Here is a 7,950-nt window from a genome sequence, read left to right as displayed (position 1 = left end):
GGCTTTCATAGGTGCTGCTCGCTATCAGCACTTGCTCCAACAGCCTGCTAAGGCTATACGGGGGTTCTTTGTCTTTGTGTATAATAAGCCAATTAAATTATTTACGGTGAATGAGGTGAGAGCCAATTAGGAATGTGTTTCTCACACGACGACGCCATCATATCGACCGTGCACAATGCGAGAGCGGGGGGATGGCTTCTCTGCTACCGGCTGGAACCTGTCCTGCGCGACACAGTTCAGCGGCCTCGTCCGATACTCTTCGTAAAAATCCATTCACGGCACCCAGCCTCATTCATTCAGAGATATGTTCGCTTCTCAATGGGCCAGATTTGCGTCTTGACACAAATGTGTTTTTTAAGCCGATTTCTGCCAATAAGCTCCCCCGCCCCGCGACTCTGTTCATCGCTACTATTGGGGGGGGGGGGGGGATTGTGGAGAGACGACGCATTTTGTTCATTTTGTTAACGTCCTAATCCAGCCCAATATGTGGCCCACATGGGGAACTCTTCACGTACCTTCAAAGCCGCTCAGTTGTCACCTTCCTGCGAACATTCAAGTGCGTTCACACACACACCACACACACACACTATGCCAGTAATTTTTTCGCTATAATCTGAAGTAGGCCGATCGAGTGGAACATCAGCCCAGACACATTCGTCATTTGACGTTCCAAAGGCAGCGCTAACGATGAGCGTGATTTGAGTTGGTGAGAGTCGTGCCTGTGCACCAGCAACAGCGCAGTCGCTGAGTTACATATTCGATTAATAAACAATAACAGAAACTAATGCATTTGTTCGTGTAGATGAACACAACCACGTGGAGCAGAGCGCTGCTGGCACGGTGGTTAGTTGCCTGTGCTGCGAACCCGGCAACCCGAGTTCGATTCCCAACCACGCTGGCTAACATCAATGGGAAAGTGATATCCGAATTGGTCGAGGGCCTCCCCTAGGTCTGCTCAGCCTTAAACTGAGTGCGGTGTATAAACGTCAACGCACTGGAGATATATGGGGAGCCAGGCAACGTCCTGGCCACAGCACCACTCCCTGAGTGCCGTTCTGGCCTTAATGGGTGCTCGCTAACAGCACGTGCTCCAGCAGTTTGAAAGGAATTATGGGAGTCTTTGTCTGCATGTGGGAGGATTTTGGGCATTTCAACTTGCGCGCCTTAAAGCGTTGGCGTAACACGGCTATAGATCATAGTTTAAGGTTGCAATAACAAAACAAACATGCCATTGTTTTTAAAGCTCTGCATATGTATTAATCTACATCTGCAGAAGAAGCAGTCTTTCAGGAACTAATGCATTGTGCAACACAACGGTTACTATCAATTGCCATTAGGTAAATTGCTCAAACAAAGCTGTTGGGATGTGGTACAATGAGGCTGGCGTAATAACTTGACATTTGGTACAACTTAGCTCTGTGTTTGCGGGGGTGTGGTAGTCGACAGATCCGATTTGTCGTTTTACTTTTTTACAAGCAGCCGAGGCATTCAAATAAAATGAATCGCGATACGAAGCATGTAAATAACCAAGTGTGTGTGCACACACGTATTGATATGAATGTTAAGGTAACATGACGATGAATAATGTGCACGATAACGGAGAGCTCTTCATCAATCCACCGACGCTGTGTCGGCCACGTGCGTTGCTTGACCATACTTCACCAAGTTCGTCAGTGCGGGGTTGGGGATATTATTATTTCTCACGATCGCGTACGATGCAACTCGCCACTGGAGTTAGCTGTGGCCAGCAAATTAATGCAGGACACCTGGTTCATCGGGCGGGGTACAAATCCACCGAACCACTGCTAAAATCCAAGCAAAACAAACCATGAAGAACATAAAACAACATCATCCTGTTTTTTTATTGGATTTTTATTCGATGATTTTGCTGCTATACATTTCCACATGATAAGCCACTTTCGATTTAAAGCTTTCGTGACTGCAAGGATTCATCTTCTTGGTTCTTTCGGTAAAGTCACGTGACTTTACCGAAAGAACCAAGAAGATAAGCCACTTTGTTGAGCTATCATTTGTGGCCAGGTGATTTGTTTACTTAGAGACACCCCTGACGGATAAGTGTTGTGGGTTTTTGTCGTTTTTTCTCACTTCCTATTCGATGGATTCAGATTTATTTCGTGGCTTCTTTCTCGATAAAACAAACTAAAATAAAAAAACCCGACAAAGCTGGAAACAGCGTGTGCTCAGCTCACACCGAGGCGCCGACTCATCCGTTGATTCCCCATCGGACGCTCGCACATTCAAAAATAAATAAATAATAACATCCCCAATAATGAAATGACACCCCGAGACTCACGTCCACGCGCACAGGAGCCCGCATTCGTCGCAGGCACGCGCAGTCAGCAAAATGCAACGGCCCCGTTTGCTCGCTTCTTGTGTCTATTTATTGTCGCGGGGGGATTATTTTCAATCGATGCCCCGTCCTTTTATACGTCCGCGCCGTAGCCCACGTGGCGTGATGTGTGCTCGTTGCATGTAGCGGCTCGTGTGGGTGGAGAGAGGGAGGAAAGAGATAGCACAGCGATTCATAAGTTTGGCCCATTGCTCGTAACGGCAATATTGGATTGATATGTACTAACCCGACATTCGGTCAGCGGGTAAAGACAAATGTAAAAGTGCGACCCTGCAATTGCATGCTCGCAACACTGCCGGCGGAATGGCCGCAGCTACAGGGCAGCTCGCTCGAGAGAATCCCTTCCAATGAGACATTGGCCGACTCTTATACACTTGTAATAAAGGTCGTTGAAGCGACTTCTGGAATCTGGTCTTTATTCATCTTTCATTACAGCACTCCTTCACGCTGCTGACAGACAGCGTGAGAGGGATAGGAAGAGAGAGACGCGCGCAGCCACGTGGCAGCCTGGACCCCTGCTCTCGCATGGCCTCCCCCCTTCGTTCGTTCCAGTTCTGACCACGTGTTGTTCGTCTCCACCCCTATTTAATAACCGGGTCACGTGGTACGTTTCCACCAATCCTGATTAGCCTCTATGGAATCTTCCAGATTCCACCATAGGCTCCCGGGACCACGCCCCTGACTCGTCTCCCCAATGGCTGTGGCTAAAGCCAGCAGAACCAATCCTCTACAATAGCTGTCACCTTTCCATTACGTCAGGGCCACGCCCCTAGGCTTCCCCCCATTGGCTATGGACCAGGACTGGCAGAGCCAATCATCGTGACGAGCTGTAATCCGTCAACGACACGAATATAACCTCACATTACACACTGGACAGATGTGGATCGGAAGAGCCGGGAGTGCACACCCGCGCTCCAATCCACGACGCCCCACCTGCTGATCGACTCACTGTGGTCAACGCATTAAAACCGCTGGATGTAGAGAGGTGGGGGTGTGTGGGTGGGTGGGGGAGGCGATTTCAGGTAACTCGCCACGTCGTTTCAACTGCAGCACCGGGAGACAGAAGCGGCGACCTCTGTGGGCTGAGGTGACGTCACCGGGGCAGCCAGGGGTCAGGAGACTTGGCACATGAATATTCGCAAGGAGGGGGGGGGGGGTATGGGAGGCATCAGCCACTGTTTAGTTGATGTTACTGGACATCTGTGAACAAGAGCTTCATAGCTCATCGGATTTCCTCCAGTATAACCGTCGTATGCCGCCACCGTTTCCTCCCGTTCGTGAGCGTTCCGCAGCTGTTTGCGCAAAACGACGCCATCTGACCTCGACGTTTCCCAGTTTTGTCGTCTCATCGATTCCCATTGCCGCACGGGCAGAAAGACCCCCCCTGCCCCCCCCCCCCCCCCCCCTGGTGAATCTCTCAGTCCTGTCAGGTCGCGAGATGAACTTGTGATTATGTTTGGTCAGGGATTGAACTTGGGGCTTTTGAGGTTGTAGGACAGTGTCCTTGCCAGTGCTCCACACACGGCAAACAGCAGTTTCTCTGTTCGCCACGAAGTGATGGTGATGTCACCGCAGTGCTCGTGACAGGCTACGTGCACCGCTGACAAACCACAAAGACATACACACAAACTAATGTCTTTTTATCCAACTGGGAAAGACTTACATTCGTGAGTTTAGTAGGCCACATACTAAAACAATCATCTGCAAGCCAATGTGTTTACATACATACACACAAACACAAAGATCCCCCCGTGTAGCTTTAACAGACTGTAGGGGCAAGTGCTGTTAGCGAGCACCTATAAAGAGGGGCACGGCACACGAGGGGGTGGGTGGCCAGCACCACGCCAGGCCGCCTTTGTCTTCCTAGTGGCGATGTTTACACACCGCACCAGGTACTCATTTGAGGCTGAGTCAACCTAGGGGAGGCACAGGACCAGTTCAGATAATCGTCACTGGTGTTGGTGGCAGTGAGCGGGAATCGAAAAGCGACATTACCGCTCCCTGCAGTAACACGGGATCTCACACACACACTTCAAACGCCCATCTTTTAACCTTAAAGTTGACCTTTCCAATCTTCAAAAGTGGTTCACGATGTGGATCCTTAAGCCCAGCCTGCCAACACTGTAATGTTAACTGGAGGAATGGATCGATAAGCGTGACATATTTTTTTTTACAGTTGTGGAACTTCTAAATAAGGAACGAAACAGGTGGACTTCTCCACAATTCTGCCTGTCGCCTGATGAAGCTGGTTGAAATTGCTGGCGAAACGTCGTACTCAGTTCTAAATGTTGTGGTTTGGCTCTCCAACACACCGGTGTTGCTGTACTCGTAAATAATTGGCCACGTTCGATTTACGTGACAACCTTTGCTAGCTGGCTGTGTCGGGTGGTGGCGGGTTTAACGACACATTTATAAATGTACGCGATCTAACCCCAACAACTTGTATTGTTGGGCGACGTCTATGTTCCTATGGTAGGAACAATTTCAACTACATGGTAAAAATGCTGTTGGAGTAATTGGGTTTGCAATTTTTACTTATGTAGTTTATTTGTATTTATTTATGCATTTTTTTAGTGACTTGCTTACCTTCTCTCTATTTTGCACTCCTTTCGTTTGGTGTACTGTTTGTTGGTTTAACTCGCTGACCCCCCCCCCCCTCTACGGGAAATTTGTGGGAAAGAGAGCTTCATGTCTCATCGGATTCCTCCGGTCTTGATAAAGAATTTGATTCCGATTCATGGGCTGGTTGAACCATTGCCTCCACGCAGGCCGTCTGCGGCGAGCCCTATAGAACTACCGGGCAACCCGTCCGATTGTACACATACTTGGGTTGCGTAATTGGATCAGTGTCTCCCTGCTAGTGCTGTAATTCGGCGGCGCAGAGCCTCTTTGGACATCCGTGACGCTAACCAGAACGGGCGTTGAGAAAGCCCTGCTCGTTCGTAGCAGCCACAATCACTTGTGCCAAAAGCCAGACCTCGTGCGCAATTTGTGTGTGTGTCTGTGTGTGTCTGTGTGTGTCTGTGTGTGTCTGTGTGTGTGTGTCTGTGTGTGTGTGTGTGTGCGCGTAATTACGTCGTACGTGTCAACAGACAAAGCTCCCCCATTCAATCGGAGAGGCTATCGGGGCAAGTGCTGCTAGCGAGCACCTATTGAGGCCGAAATCGCACAGGGGTGGGTGAGTGGTGTGGGCCATGCGACTCCAACAAGCTCAGATGCTTTTGTCTCCACGATGCTATTTGGTTAACAGACGACGTGCTACAGAGATGTCCATGGCCAGGAATTGTATCCAGGTAATCAGGATCATGGCATAGTGTATTAACTACTGTAACACCATTCCCCTATTACACACCAACACACACTAACACAATCGTACACACGTATTGCATCTCACTGTAGTATTTTATATTCTTAGTTTTTTTCGGTAAAGTCACGTAGGTAAAAAATAAAAATTACTAAAAGTAAAATCAAAATAAAATATTTTATTTTTATTTTACCTTTATTAATTTTAATTTTAATTTTTTACCTACGTGACTTTACCGAAAAAACCTAAGAATATGAATCCTTGCTGTCACGAAAGCTTCAAATCTAGAATGTAGTATTTTAGTCTGTTTGGGACAAGCGCTGTTTGCGAGCACCTGTTCAAGCTCACAAGGAGCAAGCGCTGGTCTTGCCAACACCACGCCTGGCCAGCTTCGTCTGCCCAGTGCTGATGTCTCCGCACGCCACCAGGGCACACATTTGATGAAGAGTCAACTCGGAGGAGGGCCCCGGGACCGGTTCAAATATTCGTGACCGATATGGGGATTATGGGCTGTGAGCGGGAATGGAACTCGGATCGGTGCGTTAACCACTGCACTACCGCTCCCAACCAATATATATAAAACCAGATACTACAGTATACGTATATGTGTTTGATTGGTTACTGTTTTTCGTTGGTGAATGCATGCAAAGGCAAAGACATTGGCACGGAGCCAATGGGGCTGTTAAGAGGTCCATTGCTGGTCATGAACGTACAGAAGGCACACTCACACCCATACACACACATACACACTCACACACAACGATCCTTCTTGTAGTCTGGGCAGACTTTCAGGGCAGCCCCTGTTCGCAAGCACCTATTAAGGCTGGCAAGGCACACGTGATTGGTGGGGGAGGGACACCACGACCACCATCCAGCTACATTGGCACCCCCTTGCTGATGCTGACCATAGAACTGCATCCAGCTATAATTTTTGGCTGAGTTAACCTAGGGGGGGTACAAGGCATGCTCAGATTTCTTGTGATTATGTGTGGTCAGAGATTGAACGTGGGTGTTTTTGAGGTTGTAGGACAGTGTCCTTACCAGTGGTCCACACACGGCAAACAGCGGTTGCTCTGTTCGCCACGAAGTGATGGTGATGTCACCACAGCGCTCGTGACAGGCTACGTGCACCGCTGAGAAGCCACAAAGATTCTAGATTTGAAGCTTTCGTGACTGCAAGGATTCACACTCTTTGGTTTATTCGGTAAAGTCACGTAGGTAAAAAAGAAAATAAAATAAATTAAAACAACTAAATTAAATAACGCGCCCGAAACGTCGTGATTTAATTTAGTTGTTTTCATTTATTTTTTACGTGACTTTACTGAAAAAATCTAAGAGTTTGAAGCCACAAAGACATACACACAAACGAATGCGTTTTATTGCACTGGGAAAGACTCACTTGTAGTCTCAAGACGTTTTCAGGAGGCCCCTGATATCAATTGGTTGGCGAATTCCATTCGTGAGTCTAGTAGGCCACATACTAAAACAATCATCTGCAAGCCAATGGCTTTACATACATACACACAAATACAAAGATCCCCCATGTAGCCTTAATATACTGTTGGGGCAATTGCTGTTCGCGAGCACTTATGAAGGCCGGCACGGCACACGAGCAGGAGGGTTGGCGAACACCACGCCCGACCGTCTTTATCTCCCTAGTGTCAATGTTTACACATCGTACGACAGGTACTGATTTGAGTCTGAGTCAACCTAGTGGAGGCCCAGGTGTTGGCCGTGAGCGGGAATCGAACCCGGGTTGCCAGGTTCGTCGCGCAGCGCTGCGCTCATCGCTACACTGCGTGCGTAACGAGCAAACCTCCATACATAAACATCCGCACACGAGGACGTAATAACACACGCATTATATACACACACACACCAGACACACACACACATATACACGCAAGCACAAACGATTGTACACATGAGTGCCCAAGCATGCAAACGCCCACACACGCGCGCAGGGAGAATATTGCATTGGGTCCAAAGCTCCGTAGCTCGGAGCTGATTTAATTCAGCAAGAATGTAAGCGTCAACACTCGGCACTTAGGCAGGCAAGTTTCGTATTTGCTCTCCTGCCTTCAGTCAAATCTTTCACCGTGTGCACGACGTATACATACCACGTCCCGTGTACCTACTGAGTCTACGGAATTCGCAGCTTTGCACCGTGCGTATATTGTGCGGCGCTTGACCCAGCCGTGGGGTGGCACTTGCTGGAAAGACGTTCGGCTTCACAGTCTGAAGGTCGTGAGTTCAAATCCCCCCCAGTTTGGCG

This window comes from Lampetra fluviatilis, chromosome 40, assembly GCF_964198595.1.
Source record: "Lampetra fluviatilis chromosome 40, kcLamFluv1.1, whole genome shotgun sequence".
In the NCBI taxonomy this organism is placed as follows: domain Eukaryota; kingdom Metazoa; phylum Chordata; class Hyperoartia; order Petromyzontiformes; family Petromyzontidae; genus Lampetra; species Lampetra fluviatilis.
Note: the sequence above shows the minus strand (reverse complement) of the source record.